Raw genomic sequence first — 22,223 nt, 5'->3', positions numbered from 1 at the left:
AACCACTACCCTCAACATCACTACCCTACGCTAACTACCATCCTACCATCGCACCATAACCACCAACTACCCTAGCCACCAGCACCACCCTACACTAACCACGACCTCCATACTACCACCAGCACCACTCTAAGCAGTGGCACCCTAACCAGTCTACCACCACCACCCTATCTCCACCACACCCACCCTACCAGCACTACCCTAAACATCACCACCACCCTATCAACACCTCCCTACCAACCACCACTAACCAACACCACCCTAATCCCACTCCACCCCACCCTACCCTACCCTACCCTACCCACCACCATCACCACCCCCTACCATAGTCACCGCCACCATCATCACCACCACCCCTCCTTACTACTATAACACCTCCCCCTAAACACCTCCTTAAACATAAGAACCACCACCATCCTTAAAACTCCAGTATCACTTTACTCTAACCACCACTACCATTTCACTCATTACTTGATTGCTGTTTTCATGGAAAGTTATGGTCAGCGTTTGCTTTTTTTCCCTTCGAGGAGCTTGTTCTCACTTGAATCTGTGCATCTAGGTATCTAGTAAATCCAAGTTATATGAAGGATTAAGAAATGTTTACCTGTCATGTGTAGCGATCTGTTCTATGCTAATGAACATGAGATTATTGAAAGAAACTGTGGTAGGATGTTGCTGTGAATCCTAGGGCAAGAACTCACTAGGCATATTCACATTTGCATAAACTTCATATTTGATTGATTGAATTTGTATCTCAATTCAATTATTTGTTAGGATTTGGAGCTCCGAAGAGTTCCACATAAAAATATACAAATAAAGGTTCCGATATATCAAATCATTCAGGGCATAATAATAACAGGATAAAAAACATGCAAACACCTTAAAATCACCAATTTAGTTAAACCATGCAAAGTTCAAGCAGTATACTAGGAGTTAAAAGTGCAAATGTTCAGATATTAGGCCAATTTCACCATCCTATTAAAAATACAATACTAAGACAATGCAAATCGAGCTGTTCCGTGAAATTCTCCAGTAGCTCTATCTACATCACACAAGCATCCTAAAATTCTACATATAATGTAAAAATACATTTTGCCCAGAGGGAACCCTGTGCAAAACATCTGCAAAGACCAAACCGTTACAGGTTTCATTGTACGTCGAAAATTCATAGCAACATACAAGATAACAAAACGTGCAAGTGTGCAATTATTATACTACTAATTTCACACATCCTGTAAAAAATTCTATTTGTAATATAGAGTGAATTTTGCTCAAACGGGACCCCAAGCAGAAATACAAGCAACGGCCTAAAAGATGCAGAGTTCAGTGTACAATGCAGTCTACATGGTAGCGCACATAATGTCAAAAGTACAAATCCGCAAGTACTATACCGATTTCGTTAGTCCTTTAAGAAACCATCCAACCAGGATTGTATAACTCGGATTGTACCATTAGATACTATAATGACATCAGGTATATAATTCAAGACATTCTAATTATAATATGCAATGAAACTTGCCCACAAGGGACTCTGTTCAGCGTACCACAACCAATTACAACACAAGAATTCTTCTCTTAAATATGTTTTAAAATAGTTTTTAAAAAACTATCAATTTTTAAAATGCACTTGTTCAGAGGGCGGGGCCAAAAGACAATTTCGGGCCTCCTCGGCTGTAGAGAGTTTGTATTTTAAATACAGTGATCTCAGCAGATGATGTCGTAATGGTTGTAATATGGGACAAACAAATAAAATGTGATTTAAATCCTATACCCAGCTCCCACATAGGTGACAAAGTCTGTCCTGCCTGGCTAATCCCTGCCACACCCCTGTTATGAATCATAGGGGCAGCAAATTCAACCTTAACAGAACAGTGCTGTGTACGCCATGGAGGAGATTACATACAACATATGGTTGGGGTTGTTTATAAATACTGCTCCTAATTATTATATCAGTGCTGGAAGGCCCTCAGAATAAGGCAGTATCAGCCAGATTCATAAAGGTGAATAGCGCTTGCAAAGGGCCAGAATCTGGCCCTTTGCGAGCGCAAGTTTTGCATTTGGGATTCAAAATCGGTAATAGCGAATTCGCAAATGTGCGAGGAATTACATTTAAGGAATCTCTATTTGAGATTCCTTAAATGCAATTCATCATCCATTTTCAAATTGCGAAATCGCTATTTCGGGCCGCTATTTACCGCGAGGTCAAACCTCGTGGTAAATAGCGAAAACTTAGAAAAATGCTTTTAAAAGCATTTTTCTAAGTTGCATGTTGCACACGCACATGTCCTTTGGGCATGTGTGTGCGCAACACCTGTTTAAATTTGCATTTAAGGGGTGCTACAGGGTGTCCCTTGGACACCCCTGGCACCCTTTAAATCGCTACCTTATTTGCGATTAGCTAATTGCTAATCGCAAATAAGGAATACTCCCCATTCATTCCTATGGGCCTTTTGGCACATAGGAATGAATGGGAAGTTATTCCTTATTTGCGATTAGCAATTTGCTAATCGCAAATAAGGAATATGTAGGAATCACATTTTTTTTTGCGGTTCCTACATGAATCCCGTTTTGCGAGCCTGTAATAGCGATTCCTTATGAATCGCTATTAAAGACTCGCAAAAAGGGTCTTTGATGAATCAGGCTGTATCTCTTTTACGGTAGACTTGGTGAATTGTATTTTAATTCGCGTTTTCAAAGCTTGTTTTGGTAAAGACCCTACGCCACTATGCCCAGTTCCAAATAAGTCTGCAGCTTTCACATAATTTCTGAAGACAACGCCTTTCCCCTTCAGGCTGGCATATATTTCTTGTCTTAGCGCTGCCCGTTGAGAGTTTTCAGCACTGTTCAGTAGGGCATTACTCCATCTTAAACATGCAGCCATGGCGAGCACGTAGGTCGAAAGAAGCCTGAATCGAGGTGGATCACCGCTATAGGGGCTGCTCGGTTCAAATTACAGATCTGGCGCCAAATGCACCCTTCTAACTTCTCAAAGTAAACCATCTGCTGTTCGTCCACTGATTCACATACGTAACTCAGTACAGGCGGAATTTTTAATTTTCTAAAGTGATAAAACATGTGTGAAGTGTCTTTGGCCGCAACATTTATAAAATCTACCAATTGCACTTGCTTGAGATATTGCCTTACTTCTACACTGAATATGATCACTGCTAGAACACTTACTCATAAGAATTCTTCCTAGGTACTGGTACAACTTCACTATATCAAGTTTGTCTTTCCCCAAGAAACATTGTACATATTAATTGCTGTGCAGTGAGAATAAGAAAACGCAGTATGCAAAGTTTTACGTGCCATTTTTTTTTCATCAGCCTGCGAATACAGTCACTTCTGCTTCAAAGGCTAGTTTTGTGTGCTTTCCTTCCTCTTCTACTTTGCCCCTCACCTGGAGAATGGCCTCCTTACTTGTCTATTCCATTAATTACTTTCCTGGCATTCCTTTTTTGTTTTTGGTCAAGTACTCCATGACCGTGCATGTGTTTTCTGGATCTCTGCCTTGTGTACTTCTTTTTGCCCATCCGCCTTGCTTCTGTGTACTTCTCACCCACCCATCCCATTTTATAATTTTACTTGTGTATTTGCTCCCCCCGCATTGTTTATTTTTCCCATTTTCCACATTGAGCTTTTCTCATCAGTGTGCATCTGTTCCTCTGTACTCCATGTTACACTCTCCTACCCGTGTTATGCACTTCTCCTACCACCCTCCATGTTGCTACTCCCTCCAGTCTGTGCCCTTCATATTGCTTCCATCCTGCTCGCCTTATTGCTTTTTTGAAAACAAAAATGATCATACACTACCTGTTCTATTTATTTCCAATCTACTTTGAAGTGGCAAATGAAAAACAAAAAAACACCTTTGTGTTGTGGTGCACGCAAATACAAAATAACGAGGCTGCAACCTTTGTATCATAGCACTTTTTTTTTTTTTTTTTTTTTTTTTGCTCTTTAGCGATACCGTACAGCAAAGGCGAGACCTGTTGTCTTTGGGAATACCTGTTTATAGTGTGCTCACTTTTCTTCAGTTTATGTTGTGAAATGTAGTGAATGAATGTGTATGAACTAAAACTATGCGTTTTTAAAATGTGCCCAAGATACTGAATTTAGAATAGTGGTTATATCTACAATTCTGAATTTGAGGTTACCCATAATATTTTATGGTTCACAAGGCATTTCACAAAATGTGTTCTTTCTTGCACAAACTTGAAATCCAAAACTGGAGAGAAATTTCATTAATAATAACTGTCAGTTTGTGAATCAAAGAGATCAATTTACAGTTGTGAGGAGTCCAAATCATCTGTATCTTCACCTTTTCTTCAGGAGGAGTTCACTTTGAGGCCAGCCAAGGGTCCACAACCTTGGGGGAGCGGGGGGGGCGGACCTCTTGGTGATCAGGGACTCACTCCAGGAAAGGTCAGCAGCAGGGCTGAAGAGGTACCAATTAGTCCTCTTCAGCTGGGCGGTTACAGGTATTCCTCCGGAAGATTGTGGTGTCCTTTTAGCTCATACAGGAGGTCAGCAAACAGACCCTTGGAGTCCCTCTGGGTGGAGTGGGGTTAAGGAAAGCGGGTCCTATCTTCCTTATTCAGACAGCAAGGCATTCCCTCTTCTCCAGTCAGGAGGGCAGTCCTCCTTCTGAGTTGATCTTCCACAGATCCAGGAGTCTTCTATTGAGAGGTTCTGGTCAGTTCTTCCCCTGACTCCAAACTGTTTAGGGCGACAAAGACAGGGTAAGGCTGGTGTCGAGTTTGTTTGACTTTGCTGCAGAGGTGCTGTGCCCTGCACGGATTACGCTTCAAAGGGCCCTTTGAAGTGTAATCCGGGCAGGGCACAGCACCTCTGCTGCCATTCTCTCAGGGAAACCCTCACACCAAGGCTTTCTTTGTCTCAGTCTCTGGAAGGAATACACAACCCACAACAGGAGAGCTGTTGATGGTCAGGTGACTTAGAAAAACACAGAAAGGCCAAGTTGGTTTGGACAGACAAATGGCAACTTTCTATAAGTAGCATTTTGAAATCTGTACCTTAAAATCCGACTGTCCCAATTAAGATGTGTAAGAAATTGGGTTACTAGTTAAGAGGGGTGAAACCCTACTCAAGCAGCAACCCCAATCCTAGTCAGGGTGAAGTCACAGGCAAACCCTCTGGTAGCTTAGCACAGAGTAGTCTGGCTTAGTTTAGAGGCAATGTGTAAAATATTTATAGAGCAATTCAAACAGTAACAAATTAGAACACAACACATGAAAAAATTCCACACAAAATTATAAATAATTTAAGACAAACATGACAAAAATCCAGTCAGTAGAACCGGAGGTATACAATTTTGAAGATTTAAGTGAAAATAGCACCAAAAAACAGGTTATCTGGCCGTGCTAGACCAGCCCAAAGTCACAATTTCAGGCAGACCGCGATGGAGCGCGATCAGCTACAGTGACCCAGTTAGGCCCGCTGAAAAGTACCTTAATTTCTGGTTGGGAAGCGATGTGGAGTCATGCGTCAAGGATGCGTTGTGCAGCAGATATGTTGCGAGGTCCTTGTGTGGAGATATGTCACACAGCAGCGGTTCCAGGAAGCTGATATCGGTTATTCGAGGTCCTTGCAGGTAAGTGTGTTGCACAGCAGTGGCTCAGAGGAGCAGGTGGTCAATTAGAGTTCCTTGCGTGGAGATGTGCCACACATCGTACATTCCGATGATCTGTGGGGCTGTGATGCAAAGACCTGCGTCGAGGAAGCAGCACAATGCATTTCCAATGGAGAGTCTTATGAGGGGATGCGTTGCACTGTGTCAGTTGTGCTGAGACCACAGCCTCCCTGACTGAGCATCTTCAGGCACACTACCAAGGGTCCAGCACTAGGGTAGCACCACTTGGGAGAGCAGGACTCGCAGTTGGCAGAGCTCAAGTGCTGGGCTAAAGGTTGCTGGAACCTGTTCTGTCGCTGATCAAAAGACCAGCCAATTAGCCTTGGAGTCACTCTGGTGGTGCTGGTTCCAAGAATCAGATCCAGTCCTTCTCACTCAGGTAGGAGGGCAAGAGAGTGACGGTTTTCTTGCAGGAAAGCAGCACAGCAGTCCTCCTTCTGAGTCTTCCACAGGTCCAGTTGTATAGTGACTTTGACGAGTTTGAAGTAGGCGAAGGTTCTGTAGGTTTCCACCCACCTGAGGTGTTAAGTATTCCTTTTTAGGTCTCGCCTGTCGATGCGCATGCGCATCGAGCAAGCGAGAGTATTGGGACTTATCCACTGCAAGATATCGTGGCGATTCCTTGCAGTGCCCGTGACTTTTAAGCTCAATGCGCATGCGCATTGAGCTTAAAAGCGCGTGCACGTCCGTCTTGGTTTACCCGCTCCGCCCCCTCCCCTTCCCGCCGTGTCGCATTTCTCCTCCCCCCTCCCCTCTCCTCCGTCCGTCTTGTTAGTTTAATTTAACCCGCTCCGCCCCCTCCCCTTCCCGCCGTGTCGCATTTCTCCTCCCCCCTCCCCTCTCTTCCCTCCGTGCCGCACTCATTCCTTGCGATCTGGAGCAATGAGTGAATTTTAGAAGAACTTGTTTTAACGTTTCCTTCTAAATAGCGCTGATTATGTAGGCTCCTTTCACGGTGCTCTTAACGTGGTGTGCTCCAGCGTCTCACACGTCCGGTGACATCTCATCCGACGGTGTTCAAATCACACACACAGCAGAGTGTTCTCGTCTCGCGCTTCACGCGCCTCTCCTCGCGCTGTCTTTATACGCTTCCTACAGGATTCCAGTCACGTACAGCACATTGTTTCCAGCTTGTGCCTCACACGCCTCTGTTCGCGCTGCCTTTACACGCGCACAATAGAATGTCACGTACAACACATTGTTTCAAGCTTGAGCCTCTCGCGCCTCTGTCCACGTTGCTTCCACACGCGCACAATAGGATTTTTAAAAGATGCTACCAGCGAAACACTAAACAAACAACAGTAAGCACTTCTCACAAACACTTTTACCTTGCTAAAATAAGGTAAATAAATGTTGCTATACTGTTAACTTCAGCCGGAATTCAGCTACACAGTCAATAAATATTTGAAGGAATCCTAAAAGTCACAAAGTACACTGACCCACTTCCAATCCATGTAAGTTATCCAAAATGACTTCCTGCACGTCGGATTCTTTTCCGATGGGCGTCCTGCATCGCCAGTAATAAAACGAAGATCCTGTTCAAGTGAATTAAAGTAGCTTTATTCACAACCATCGGAGAGGCATGTGGCCACAGTCAAACGGCAGCTTCAACTGGTCATAGCTTCCCACACACACATTCTCAATCATGACAGAATAACATTCTTAACAGAGAATGTTAGAATTAAAGGCAAAGATACAACAACATGCATTTTTAAAGTCAACTTCATTTAATGCAGTGTTCTAATTTAGCTCTTGTAAGATACCCCAGGTGGCAATTATTTTGAAGTGTAAACTGGAGCGAGGCGACATTGGCCAGTGAAAGGAAATCTGGGCTCGAGTCCTGGCTTCCCCACTTGACTAATTTTTGGCGAACCTTCCCAAATTATTTTGCTTTATTGTTACTCATTTTACCTGAATTCCAAATGTGGGACTACCAAGGAGTAAATCCTAACTTGTGTATATTTCAAAAGGCCTTCACAGATAATAACAGCATTTACCATTATTGCAGTACTCACCCTCAACCCCTCACTCACCCTCAACCCCTCACTCACCCTCACTCTCACTCATCCTCACTCTCACTCATCCTCACTCACCCTCAACCCCTCACCCTCACTCACCCTCAACCCCTCACCCTCACTCACCCTCACCCTCACTCACCCTCAACCCCTCACCCTCACTCACCCTCAACCCCTCACCCTCACTCACTCACCCTCAACCCCTCACCCTCAACCCCTCACTCACCCTCACTCTCACTCACCCTCACTCAGCCTCAACTACTCCCCCTCACTCACCCTCAACCCCTCAAACTCACCCTCACTCACCCTCAACCCCTCACCCACCCTCACTCACCCTGACCATCACTCACCCTCAACCCCTCACTCACCCTCAACCTCTCACCCTCACTCTCACTCATCCTCACTCACCCTCAACCCCTCACCCTCACTCACCCTCACTCACCCTCAACCCCTCACCCTCACTCACCCTCACCCTCAACCCCTCAACCCCTCACTCACCCTCACTCTCACTCATCCTCACTCTCACTCATCCTCACTCACCCTCAACCCCTCACCCTCACTCACCCTCAACCCCTCACCCTCACTCACTCACCCTCAACCCCTCACCCTCAACCCCTCACTCACCCTCACTCTCACTCATCCTCACTCAACCACCCTCAACCTCACTCACCCTCAACCTCACTCACCCTCAACCCCTCACCCTCAACCCCTCACCCTCACTCACTCACCCTCAACCCCTCACCCTCAACCCCTCACCCTCACTCACCCACCCTCAACCCCTCACCCTCACTCACCCACCCTCAACCCCTCACCCTCACTCACTCACTCACCCTCACTCACCCTCAACCCCTCCACCCCTCCCCCTCAACCCCTCACCCTCACCCTCACTCACCCTCACTCACCCTCAACCCCTCACTCAACCCCTCACCCTCAACCCCTCACCCACCCTCACCCTCACTCACCCTGACCATCACTCACCCTCAACCCCTCACTCACCCTCAACCCCTCACTCACCCTCAACCCCTCACTCACCCTCAACCCCTCACTCACCCTCACTCTCACTCATCCTCACTCATCCTCACTCACCCTCAACCCCTCACCCACCCTCACTCACCCTCACTCACCCTCACCCTCAACCCCTCACCCTCAACCCCTCACCCTCAACCCCTCACTCACCCTCACTCGCACTCATCCTCACTCAACCACCCTCAACCTCACTCACCCTCAACCCCTCACCCTCAACCCCTCACCCTCACTCACTCACCCTCAACCCCTCACCCTCACTCACCCTCACTCACCCTTACTCACCCTCAACCCCTCACCCTCACTCACTCACCCTCAACCCCTCACCCTCAACCCCTCCCCCTCAACCCCTCACCCTCACCCCCCCTCACTCACCCTCAACCCCTCACTCACCCTCAACCCCTCACCCTCAACCCCTCACTCACCCTCACTCTCACTCATCCTCACTCACCCTCAACCCCTCACCCTCACCCTCACTCACCCTCAACCCCTCACCCTCACTCACTCACCCTCAACCCCTCACTCACCCTCACTCGCACTCATCCTCACTCAACCACCCTCAACCTCACTCACCCTCAACCCCTCACCCTCAACCCCTCACCCTCACTCACTCACCCTCAACCCCTCACCCTCAAACCCTCACCCTCACTCACCCACCCTCAACCCCTCACCCTCACTCACTCACCCTCAACTCCTCACTCTCACTCACTCACCCTCACTCACCCTCAACTCCTCCCCCTCGACCCCTCCCCCTCAACCCCTCACTCACCCTCAACCCCTCACTCACCCTCAACCCCTCACTCACCCTCAACCCCTCACTCACCCTCAACCCCTCACCCTCAACCCCTCACTCTCACTCATCCTCACTCACCCTCAACCCCTCACCCTCACTCACCCTCACCCTCACTCACCCTCAACCCCTCACCCTCACTCACCCTCAACCCCTCACCTTCAACCCCTCACTCACCCTCACTCTGACTCACCCTCACTCAGCCTCAACTACTCCCCCTCACCCTCACTCACCCAAAACCCCTCACTCACCCTCACCCTCACTCACCCTCAACACCTCACTCACCCTCACCCACCCTCACCCTCACTCACCCTCACCCTCACTCACCCTTAACACCTCACCCTCAACCCCTCACCCTCACTCACCCTCACTCACCCACACTCACCCTCACTCACCCTCACTCACCCTCACTCACCCACCCTCACCCTCAACCCCTCACTCACCCTCACCCTCACTCACCCTCACTCACCCTCAACCCCTCACCCTCATTTGAGTTAGAGCTTTTAGAATTGTTTATGGCTTTTTTTATTTGTAATTCTTTAGCATTGGCTACAGGAAACAAAAATGCTAAAGATTTACAAAAAAAACCCATAAACAATTCTAAAAGCACTAACTCTAATGCTGCGAGACCTATTGCATTTCCAATGCTTGTTTTACCTGGACTTGCCCCCAGCTTGTCTGGGGGACACTAAAGACTAGTGACAAACCCTTTGTAAGGATGTTCAGGCCGGGCCTTTGTCATGTGCAAGTGTGGTAGGGGACAGCTCCACCCCATATCAGGTCAGAGTGTCCCATCCTGCCAGCACCTATCTTCCCTTTGTCTCACTGTCTCTGAGCAAACTGCCAGCTACACCTATTCATTCAGGGACTGGCTGTTGACACCAAATGGTTGGAATTAGAAATTGGCAACTTTCTAAAAGTGGCATTTTCAGAATTGTGACAAAAAATTCTGACTTTACCATTAAAGAGGGCTTTAAATTACAATTGTTTAGGCACTAGACTAAACCTGCCCGCAGGGTCCCGATTGAAAGTTATCACTTATTAAATGTAATAAGGAAGCCCAATGTTATTCTAAGTGAGAGTTAGGCCTTGTAGTAGTGAAAAACGAATTAAAGAGTTTCTCACTACCAGGACATGGAAAACTTAAAAGTACATCGCACACATTTTAAATACAGTTCACCCTGCCCTCTGGACTCTTCAGGGCATACCCAGCGGTAACATTTATATGAAAAACGAAGGTTTGGGCCTGGTAAAATGTTTCTTTTGCCAGTTCAGAATGCACACACAGGCTACAATGGCAGTCCGGCACCATGTTTTTCCGGTCTACTTAAGTGGGTGACCCAGTCAGTGCTGCAGGTTCACTAGTGGCATTTAATTTACAGGCCCTGGGTACATAGGATACCACTTAACTAGGGATTTACAAGTAAATTAAATGTGGCTGTTGTGTATTAGCAAATCCTGTCATGTTTAGGGAAGAGAAAGCAAGTACTTTAGCACAGGTGTAGCAGTGGGAATGTGCACAGAGTCCGAAGGCCAAGATAAAACAAGAGCACTAAAAATAGGAAGGGTGAAAGCAAAATGTTTGGAAGAACACCCTAAGGCTGACAGTTCTAACAAGAGCATTTTAAAGTACAATTCATTTGAGTGTAAACAGCATATCTCTATCTGGTCACAAACTGAAGTTAGCAGATAACTGTAATAAGGTAAGCTAGTATTAGCCTAAGGAAGAGATAGGCCTTACAACAGTGATAAGCATCTTTAAGAGTTTTTCAGTGTCATGACATGTAGTACTTACGTACTCATACTCCTACATTTTAAACATGATGCACCCTGCCCTATGCACCTTTAGGCCCTATCTTAGGAGGGTGACTTACAAGCAGTATAAAGGAATCAATCAATCAATCAATCATGGGCATTTGTATAGAGCGCTACTCACCTGGAAGGGTCTCACAGCGCTGGGGGGGGAGGGGTCCATTACTGCTCGAAGAGCCATGTCTTGAGGAGCTTCCTGAAGGAGTGAAGATCCTGGGTCAGCCAGAGGTGGATCGGGAGGGAGTTCCATGTCTTGGCTGCCAGGTAGGAGAAGGATCTTCCCCCGGCGGTGGCTTTACGGATGCGTGGTACGGCGGCGAGGGCGAGGCTGGTCGATCGTAGCTGGCGGGTGGGTGCCTAGAAGGTCAGGCGATTGTTGAGGTACTTGGGGCTCAGGTCGTGGAGTGCCTTGTATGCGTGGGTGAGGAGCCTGAACATGATCCTCTTGCTGACGTGGAGCCAGTGCAGGTCTCTCAGATTGCCTGAGATGTGGCTGTGTCGGGGGATGTCCAGGACGAGTCATGCGGAGGCGTTCTGGATGCGCTGGAGTCTTTTCTGAAGTTTGGCTTTGGGTCCGGCGTAGAGGGTGTTTCCTTAGTCCAGTCGGCTGGTGACGAGTGCCTGGGTGACAGTCTTCCTGGTTTCGGTGGAGATCCATCGGAAGATCTTACGGAGCATGCGCAGGGTGTTGAAGCATGATGACGAGACGGCGTTGACTTGTCTGGTGATCGAGAGGGAGGAGTCCAGGATGAAGCCCAGGTTGCGTGCATGGTCCGTTGGTTTGGGGGTGGTGCCTAGGACAGGGGGCCACCAGGAGTCGTCCTAGGTGGAGGGCGATGATCCCAGGATGAGGAATTCCGTCTTGTCTGAGTTCAGTTTCAGGCGGCTGTTCTTCATCCATTCGGCGATGTCTTTCATCCGTTCGTGTAGGCTGCTTCTGGCGGTGGCGGGGTCGTTGGTAAGGGAGAGGATTAGCTGGGTGTCGTCGGCGTAGGAGATGATGTTGAGGTTGTGTTTGCGTGCGATGGCTGCGAGAGGGCTCATGTAGACGTTGAAGAGGGTTAGGCTGAGGGATGACCCTTGTGGTAGGCCGCAGATGACTTCAGTGGCCTCGGATCTGAACGGGGGGAGGCGGACTCTCTGGGTTCTTACGCGAGGAACGAGATGATCCACTCCAGTACCTTCTCTCGGATTCCGATGTTGCTGAGGCGCTGTACTAGGGTGCGGTGGCAGACTGTGTCGAACGCTGCAGAGAGGTCTAGGAGGATGAGGGCCGCTGTTTCTCCATTGTCGAGCAGGGTTTCTGATGTCAGTGGCTGCGATGAGGGCGGTCTCGGTACTGTGGTTGGCTCGGAAGCCGGACTGCGAGGGGTCGAGGGATCCGTTCGTCTCGAGGAAGGCGGCAAGCTGTCTGTTGACGGTCTTTTCGATGACTGGCAGGAACAGGGAGGAGCGAGATGGGGCGGTAGTTCTTGAGGTCGGTGGGGTCCGCTGTTGGTTTCTTCAGGAGGGCGCTGAGCTCGGCGTGCTTCCAGGTCTCCGGGAAGGTGGCGGTGTTGAAGGAGGTGTTGATGATGTCCCGGAGTTGGGGTGCGATGATGGGAGTCTGCCTTGTTGAAGACGTGGTGGGGGCAGGGGTCGGTTGGTGATCCGGAGTGGATGGTGTTCATCGTGCGGGTGGTGTCTTCGGTGCTGATCCGGGTCCAGGCGCAGAAGGTGGTGGTGGGGGGCGTTGGTTCAGTGGTTGGGTGCGTGGTTGGTGCGCCGAAGCTGTTGTGTATATCGGCGATCTTGCGGTGGAAGAATGAGGCGAGTGAGTCGCAGAGGTCTTGCGAGGGAGTGATGTCGTTGTTTCCGGCGCTGGGGTTGGAGAACTCTTTGACGATGCTGAAGAGTTCCTTGCTGTTGTGGGCGCTGTTGTCCAGTCGTTCTTTGAATGCTGTCTTCTTGGTGGTGTGGATCAGCTGGTGGTGTTTGCAGGTGGCGTGCTTAAGGGCCGTCATGTTGTCCGTGGTCTGGTCGTGGCGCCAGGCTTTCTCGAGGGTGTGGCAGTTCTTCTTAGAGGTCTTGAGTTCGTGGGTGAACCAGGGGGCTTTTTTGCTGCCGGGTCTGCTGGGAGGGTCCTTCAATGGTGCGAGGTCATCTGCGCAGTTGGTGAGCCACTGTGTGAGGTTGCTGGCTGCTTCGTTGGGGTCCGTTGTGCTGGCGGGAGGGTTCTGGCAGAGGTAGGTGGTGAGCTGCTCGGCGGTGATCTTGTTCCAGCTCCTGCGAGGACCCTGTTGCGGGTGGTGGTGGGTTGTGGTTTTTCTGAAGCTTAAGTGGATGCAGCTGTGGTCAGTCCAATGGAGTCCGGTGGAGTGGCTGAAGGAGATGTGCTTGCTGGAGGAGAAGACTGGGTCAAGCGTGTGGCCGGCATAGTGGGTGGGGGTGATCACCAGTTGCTTGAGTCCGAGGTTAGCGAGGTTATCCAGCAGGGTGGCTGTGTTGCGGTCCTTGTTGTTCTCCAGGTGGAAGTTGAGGTCCCCTAGGAGGATGTAGTCGGCTTAGGGGAGGGCGTGCGGGCTGATTAAGTTGGTTGAAGGAAGGTTTAGGCATGGCAAATAGTTTATCTTGCGAGGCAGAAATGACAGTTTAAAACTGCACTACAGGCTGCAGTGGCAGGCTTGAGACCCATTTTACAATGCTACGTTAGTTGGTGGCAAAATAGGTGCTGCAGTCTACTTGTACCATTTCATTTATAGGCCCTGGGTACAGGTCGTACACTTTGCTAGGGACTTACAAGTAAACTGAAGGTGCCAGTAAGGTGTAGGCCAATTTTACGATGTTTTAGGGAGAGAACATAAGCACATTCTGCACTTTACCCCTACTAACCAGTGCTGGAGTCCTAATGTCAACAAAGTCCAGCTCAGCAAAAAACACATGGAGTGAAGGCAAAAACATCTGGGGGAATAAAACGCCAGAGATGTCTGGTACAAGAGCCTTCCACACTAACACACACGTTTTCTTTCTACTGTATTGCCCCATCTCCCTGATACTTGCCAGCACCCTCTCCATCCTCCTTCCAAACCCACTGTCAATAATTTAGGTTATTTTTTTGGTTCAATTTATTTAATGGCTACCAGCAGCTGCAAAAAAGCAGTCATGTCTTTATGCGCTCTGTGTGTACTTTTTTTTGCTATTTTCACCAGTTTTATTTATTTATTTATTTATTTATTTCTGGTATTTATAGAGCGCGACACTCATCCCATAGGATATCACGGCGCTATAAGAAAAGGGGGGACTACTGAGATTATGAAAAGGAGTTAGTTTTTTGGAAAGAGGTGGGTTTTTAGTTTTTGCCGGAATTGAAGGAGGTTTGCAGTGTGTCTAAGATCCATGGGTAGCTCATTCCATCTTTTGGCCGCCAGGTGTGAGAAAGCTCGTCCACCTGTCCTCGCCCTGAAAATGCGCTTGGGTTTTGCCAGGGCTGAGTTGTTGGATCTTAGGTTCCTGTTTGGAATATAGAATTCGATTTTACCTTGCAAGATTGTAGGGCCTGTTTTGTGGAGGGCTTTGTGCGCGTGACAAAGTATTTTAAAGGTGGCTCGCTGGCGCATTGGTAGCCAGTGGAGTTTTTTTAGGCATGCGGATGCCGAATCTCGTTTGCCTTTGTTGCATACCAGTTTGGCTGCCTGATTTTGTAGGACCTGTAGGCGGGAGAACAGCTGCTCGTTCATCCCTTCGAATAAAGCATTGCCATAATCCAGGCGGCTAACCAGGAGGGCCTGGGTGATTGTGCGCCGGCAGTCCAATGGGATCCAAGAGAAGATTTTAGCCAAGAGTTTCAAGATTGCAAAGCCTTTGCCCCAGAGTATGCGTACGTGGTCTTTCATGGACAGTGCGTCGTCCATCATGATGCCAAGGTTTCTGGCGTACTGTTTTGGGGTGGGGGCTGTTCCCAGTGATGGTGGCCACCACGTATCATTCCATGATAGTTTGGCTCCTCCGAACAGTAATATTTCAGATTTTCCGGCGTTGAGTTTAAGGCAGTGGTTGCTCATCCAATCTGCCATTTCGGAGAGACAGCTGTGTAGTTTTTGCTTAGTTGTTTCCGACCCTTCGTCCATCGTTACCATCAGCTGTGTATCGTCGGCATATGAACATATGCCGATGCCCCACTTTCTTCCAATGTCGGCCAGAGATGATACATAGACATTAAAGAGAGTGGGGCTTAGTGAGGCCCCTTGTGGGACCCCACAGCCAATGGGACGGGGTTTTGAATGGAATTGACCCATGCGCACTGCTTGGGTGCGGTTGCTTAGAAATGATTTGATCCATTTTAGTGCTGTGGCTTGTACTCCTTTGCTCAGGAGGGTTTTTAGTAGGCAATCGTGCGATACCGTGTCAAACGCTGCTGACAGGTCTAGCAGTATCAGAGCCACGGATCCCCCTTGGTCCGTGATGCATCTGACACTGTCCGACACTGCCAGCAACGTTGCTTCGGTGCTGTTGTTTGCTCTAAAGCCAGTTTGGGTGGGGTCCAGAAGTGAGTTGTCCTCCAGATATTTGGACAATTGTAAATTGACCATTTTCTCCAAAGCCTTGGAGAGATAGGGGAGCTGGGAAATTGGCCTGTAGTTCTCTGGGTTAAGGATGTCGGATCCGGCTTTCTTCAAGAGGGGGGTTACAGATGCGTGTTTCCAGGATTCTGGAAAGGACGCAGAGGTAAGGGACTGGTTAAAAAGTTTCGTGATGAGGGGGCAGAGTGTCGGTGCGATTTCTGAAAACACAAAATGCGGGCAGGGGTCTGCAGGAGAGCCGGATTTGATTGTTTTGAGAACCGTTAACACCTCCTCTTCGGAGAGTGGTTGGAATTTGGTTAGGCATGGGGAGTTGCCTGCGTCTAAATAGACGTTGTCTTTGTCGGATGTGGGCGATTTTTCGTCAGAGTTGTCGGATGGGGTATTAGTGCGGGAGGAGGTAAAGGTAGAATAAATTTTGTTGATCTTCTCGGAAAAGAAGGAGCTAATCCGTTCACATGCCTCGGTTGAGGGGGTGAGGGTTTGTGAGGTGCTAGATGGATTGCTAAGCTCTTTTACGATTTTGAACAGCTCTTTTGCAGAGTTGTGGTTTTCGTAAATTCGTTGTGTGAAGAATACTTTTTTTGCATCTCGAATGGCTGAGATGTATTGTCTTCGCTTAGTGATGTAGTTAGCTCTGGTTTCGGAGTCTTTAGTTTGTCTCCATTGGTGTTCTGTTTTTTGACATTCCCTTTTAAGGCTTTTGAGGGTAGGGGTGTACCATTTTTCATTGGTGGATGTTTTTGTCCTTACTTCCCGCAAGGGTGCTAGTTTGTCCAGCGTTTGGCGGATACCGGTTTCTAGCAGAACGATGTTGTTACAAATAGATGAATCGTCTAGTAAGGAGACATCTATTTCATGGAAGTGATTTTGGAAGTTGGAGTCGTTGATCAGTCTCCAGGCTCTGTTGGTGGTAATGGGGGTGGGTCTAGTCTTTACGGGTTTACCGGGGAGTTTAAAAGAGAATGAGAGCATGGAGTGATCGGACCAGGACAGGGGGAGGATTTCCTTAATGCTGGTCGACTCAATGTTAGTAAAAAGGAGATCCAAGGTATGCCCTGCTATGTGCGTAGGGCCCTCGACCATCTGTTTAAGTTGCAGGATTTCCATGTCGTACTTTAGCTGTGTTGATCCAGGGGCATTGGTGTTTTCATAGTGGACGTTAAAGTCCCCAATGACCATGTCATTTTTGTGTTTCAAGCACGATGGGAGCAGCTGGTTCAGTAGTTTGGCGCTGACGCTGGTTTGTTGTCCTGGCGGATTGTAGACAACTGCACCTGCTAATATGATAAAATTCTCTGCGAGAATTTTGAATGGTAGTAATTCATGTTCAGGATGGGCAGTAATTGTATCCGTGAGACATGTTAGATGGTCTTTAAAGATCACGGCGACTCCACCTCCTTTCTTTTTGCCTTGTCTGTTTTGTGTGATTATTTTGTATTCAGGGGGAAGGGCGTTGGCCAGGTCTGGAGCGCTGGCGTCTGTTAGCCACGTTTCTGTGATAAAAACCAAATCCGGGGTCATAGATGTTATTATGTCCCAGATGTCTAAAGCATGTTTGGGTAGAGATCTGGCGTTAAAATATAGGCATTTTAGTTCCCGCTGGAAACTGGTGGAGAGTGTGTGATGATCTGTTGGGGGTTGGCCCATGCTAGCCCATCGGCATGAGCGGCATGAGATAGGTCCATAGGATTGACCAGGGCCAGTTTGGATGCATGGGAGCAATTTGGCCGCTGTGGTTGTTTTATTGAGAGCTAATAGTTCGTTGCGATTGTAGCGAATGATATCTGCTACGGCTGGGCTGGAACCTGTAGGGGGTATAGCCCCTAGTCGCGGACGGGCGCAGACGGGCTTGCCTTAGGCGCGCCTTAGGCGCGCAATCGTCGCGCCCGCTGCGCTCGCCCGCTGCGCGACCGAGGGTTGCACATAGTTTATAGTCCTCTGGGGTTGTGGGATAGGGGGCGTGGCCTGAGAAAGGGCCGTGGCCTCCGCTCGTGGCGGGAGGGCGCGAGGGGGGGGAACGCGTGTGACGTCAGCGCTGGCTCCGCTGAGTGCACGGCGGTTCTGTCCGGTAAGTGGTGTGGACGCACAAGTAATCTGTGACAGTAGTTTTAAAATAAGTTATTCAGTGACACACAAGTTTTAAAAATGCAAATGATCTTTCTCCCGGCTTCCGCCTCAGGAGTCGACCCTTAGTCTTTGCTGGCGCTCAAAACACGGCGCTTTTATATGCGCGAGTGTTTGTTGGTTGGGGGCGTGGCCTGAGAAAGGGGCGTGGCCTCCGCTCGTGGTGGGAGGGCGCGAGGGGGCGAACGCGTGTGACGTCAGCGCTGGCTCCGCTGAGTGCACGGCGGTTCTGTCCGGTAAGTGGTGTGGACGCACAAGTAATCTGTGACAGTAGTTTTAAAATAAACAAGTTATTCAGTGACACACAAGTTTTAAAAATGCAAATGATCTTTCTCCCGGCTTCCGCCTCAGGAGTCGACCCTTAGTCTTTGCTGGCGCTCAAAACACGGCGCTTTTATATGCGCGAGTGTTTGTTGGTTGGGGGCGTGGCCTGAGAAAGGGGCGTGGTCTCCGCTCGTGGCGGGAGGGCGCGAGGGGGGGAACGCGTGTGACGTCAGCGCTGGCTCCGCTGAGTGCACGGCGGTTCTGTCCGGTAAGTGGTGTGGACGCACAAGTAATCTGTGACAGTAGTTTTAAAATAAGTTATTCAGTGACACACAAGTTTTAAAAATGCAAATGATCTTTCTCCCGGCTTCCGCCTCAGGAGTCGACCCTTAGTCTTTGCTGGCGCTCAAAACACGGCGCTTTTATATGCGCGAGTGTTTGTTGGTTGGGGGCGTGGCCTGAGAAAGGGGCGTGGCCTCCGCTCGTGGTGGGAGGGCGCGAGGGGGGGAACGCGTGTGACGTCAGCGCTGGCTCCGCTGAGTGCACGGCGGTTCTGTCCGGTAAGTGGTGTGGACGCACAAGTAATCTGTGACAGTAGTTTTAAAATAAGTTATTCAGTGACACACAAGTTTTAAAAATGCAAATGATCTTTCTCCCGGCTTCCGCCTCAGGAGTCGACCCTTAGTCTTTGCTGGCGCTCAAAACACGGCGCTTTTATATGCGCGAGTGTTTGTTGGTTGGGGGCGTGGCCTGAGAAAGGGGCGTGGCCTCCGCTCGTGGTGGGAGGGCGCGAGGGGGGGAACGCGTGTGACGTCAGCGCTGGCTCCGCTGAGTGCACGGCGGTTCTGTCCGGTAAGTGGTGTGGACGCACAAGTAATCTGTGACAGTAGTTTTAAAATAAACAAGTTATTCAGTGACACACAAGTTTTAAAAATGCAAATGATCTTTCTCCCGGCTTCCGCCTCAGGAGTCGACCCTTAGTCTTTGCTGGCGCTCAAAACACGGCGCTTTTATATGCGCGAGTGTTTGTTGGTTGGGGGCGTGGCCTGAGAAAGGGGCGTGGTCTCAGCTCGTGGCGGGAGGGCGCGAGGGGGGGAACGCGTGTGACGTCAGCGCTGGCTCCGCTGAGTGCACGGCGGTTCTGTCCGGTAAGTGGTGTGGACGCACAAGTAATCTGTGACAGTAGTTTTAAAATAAACAAGTTATTCAGTGACACACAAGTTTTAAAAATGCAAATGATCTTTCTCCCGGCTTCCGCCTCAGGAGTCGACCCTTAGTCTTTGCTGGCGCTCAAAACACGGCGCTTTTATATGCGCGAGTGTTTGTTGGTTGGGGGCGTGGCCTGAGAAAGGGGCGTGGCCTCCGCTCGTGGCAGGAGGGCGCGAGGGGGGGGAACGCGTGTGACGTCAGCGCTGGATCCGCTGAGTGCACGGCGGTTCTGTCCGGTAAGTGGTGTGGACGCACAAGTAATCTGTGACAGTAGTTTTAAAATAAACAAGTTATTCAGTGACACACAAGTTTTAAAAATGCAAATGATCTTTCTCCCGGCTTCCGCCTCAGGAGTCGACCCTTAGTCTTTGCTGGTGCTCAAAACACGGCGCTTTTATATGCGCGAGTGTTTGTTGGTTGGGGGCGTGGCCTGAGAAAGGGGCGTGGCCTCCGCTCGTGGCGGGAGGGCGCGAGGGGGGGAACGCGTGTGACGTCAGCGCTGGCTCCGCTGAGTGCACGGCGGTTCTGTCCGGTAAGTGGTGTGGACGCACAAGTAATCTGTGACAGTAGTTTTAAAATAAACAAGTTATTCAGTGACACACAAGTTTTAAAAATGCAAATGATCTTTCTCCCGGCTTCCGCCTCAGGAGTCGACCCTTAGTCTTTGCTGGCGCTCAAAACACGGCGCTTTTATATGCGCGAGTGTTTGTTGGTTGGGGGCGTGGCCTGAGAAAGGGGCGTGGCCTCCGCTCGTGGCGGGAGGGCACGAGGGGGGGAACGCGTGTGACGTCAGCGCTGGCTCCGCTGAGTGCACGGCGGTTCTGTCCGGTAAGTGGTGTGGACGCACAAGTAATCTGTGACAGTAGTTTTAAAATAAACAAGTTATTCAGTGACACACAAGTTTTAAAAATGCAAATGATCTTTCTCCCGGCTTCCGCCTCAGGAGTCGACCCTTAGTCTTTGCTGGTGCTCAAAACACGGCGCTTTTATATGCGCGAGTGTTTGTTGGTTGGGGGCGTGGCCTGAGAAAGGGGCGTGGCCTCCGCTCGTGGCGGGAGGGCGCGAGGGGGGGAACGCGTGTGACGTCAGCGCTGGCTCCGCTGAGTGCACGGCGGTTCTGTCTGGTAAGTGGTGTGGACGCACAAGTAATCTGTGACAGTAGTTTTAAAATAAACAAGTTATTCAGTGACACACAAGTTTTAAAAATGCAAATGATCTTTCTCCCGGCTTCCGCCTCAGGAGTCGACCCTTAGTCTTTGCTGGCGCTCAAAACACGGCGCTTTTATATGCGCGAGTGTTTGTTGGTTGGGGGCGTGGCCTGAGAAAGGGGCGTGGCCTCCGCTCGTGGCGGGAGGGCACGAGGGGGGGAACGCGTGTGACGTCAGCGCTGGCTCCGCTGAGTGCACGGCGGTTCTGTCCGGTAAGTGGTGTGGACGCACAAGTAATCTGTGACAGTAGTTTTAAAATAAACAAGTTATTCAGTGACACACAAGTTTTAAAAATGCAAATGATCTTTCTCCCGGCTTCCGCCTCAGGAGTCGACCCTTAGTCTTTGCTGGCGCTCAAAACACCGCGCTTTTATATGCGCGAGTGTTTGTTGGTTGGGGGCGTGGCCTGAGAAAGGGGCGTGGCCTCCGCTCGTGGCGGGAGGGGGCGAGGGGGGGGAACGCGTGTGACGTCAGCGCTGGCTCCGCTGAGTGCACGGCGGTTCTGTCTGGTAAGTGGTGTGGACGCACAAGTAATCTGTGACAGTAGTTTTAAAATAAACAAGTTATTCAGTGACACACAAGTTTTAAAAATGCAAATGATCTTTCTCCCGGCTTACGCCTCAGGAGTCGACCCTTAGTCTTAGTTTCATTTTCCATTCTAACACGGCTTCTTCCATGTTGGAGCAGTACATTTATAATAGCCGTAGGTTGTAGACCCGTTACAATGGATGTGTTGTGATGCTTGCATGCGTCAAGACTCATTGCAGCCATATTGCAATTGGTTTCCTTCAATAGAATGGTCTTCGTAAGATTGCTGGTGCATTCATCTTCCTGCAATCAAAAGGCAAAGCAATAGCACCGTAATTTAAGGGAGAGATCTGTACATTATGCCAGTGCTTGTGCAAATCAATTGGGTCCTATTCCTATTCCACCTGGTTATAGTCTCACTATGGTGTCCAGTGACTGTTGAGACAGGTGTTGTAGTAAGCAACTAATTTGGGGTGGAATTGAATTGTCCCCCACATTACTTATTGCTCTGTTCAGTAAATCTCATTCCTGATCTATTTACTTTGTCAAGCTGTTATCACTTCCCTTTATGTAAAGCCATATACTTTGAAGACCAATCGTATAGCATGAACTACAGCAACACCAGGATTACCGCAAAGTCCTGAATGCTCAGCTTGTTAAAATTTCTCTTTTTAACCCAATCCTCCCATTTAATTATTCAACAGCTCCATTTGAAAAGTCTGAGTACTATTCCTGAAGGAAATTGGACGTTTACTCCTGTTCTTTACTCATACATTTGGAGAGTTTTTGAATTGTTTTGAATTGTGTAAGTGAATACAAGAGTAATCCTGGACAACTGTCTCTTGCAACTTTTCAGGAGTAGTTCTGGATTTCTTTGTAATTTCCACTTTTCTTCCATGCAAAGGCAATTTTGCTTGTGTAAATTTAATAGCTGTACATTTGTGCATGCCTAATGTGTTAGCACCTTCGCTAATTTTGAACATGTTCTCTGAATGGAGATTTACTCCTGTCCTTGAAATCCACATTTGAGTATTC

At 49.0% G+C, this 22,223-nt stretch overlaps 1 protein-coding gene across 1 annotated transcript in view; it reads left to right on the top strand.

Annotated features, from left to right (window-relative positions):
- LOC147683828 (lysosomal amino acid transporter 1 homolog) overlaps positions 1–22,223 on the top strand; it is a 192,326-nt gene that overhangs the window by 145,685 nt on the left and 24,418 nt on the right. The window lies entirely within an intron of this gene.

This window comes from Lissotriton vulgaris, chromosome 11, assembly GCF_964263255.1.
Source record: "Lissotriton vulgaris chromosome 11, aLisVul1.2, whole genome shotgun sequence".
NCBI lineage: Eukaryota > Metazoa > Chordata > Amphibia > Caudata > Salamandridae > Lissotriton > Lissotriton vulgaris.
This window is presented reverse-complemented; position numbering and strand designations above follow the sequence as displayed.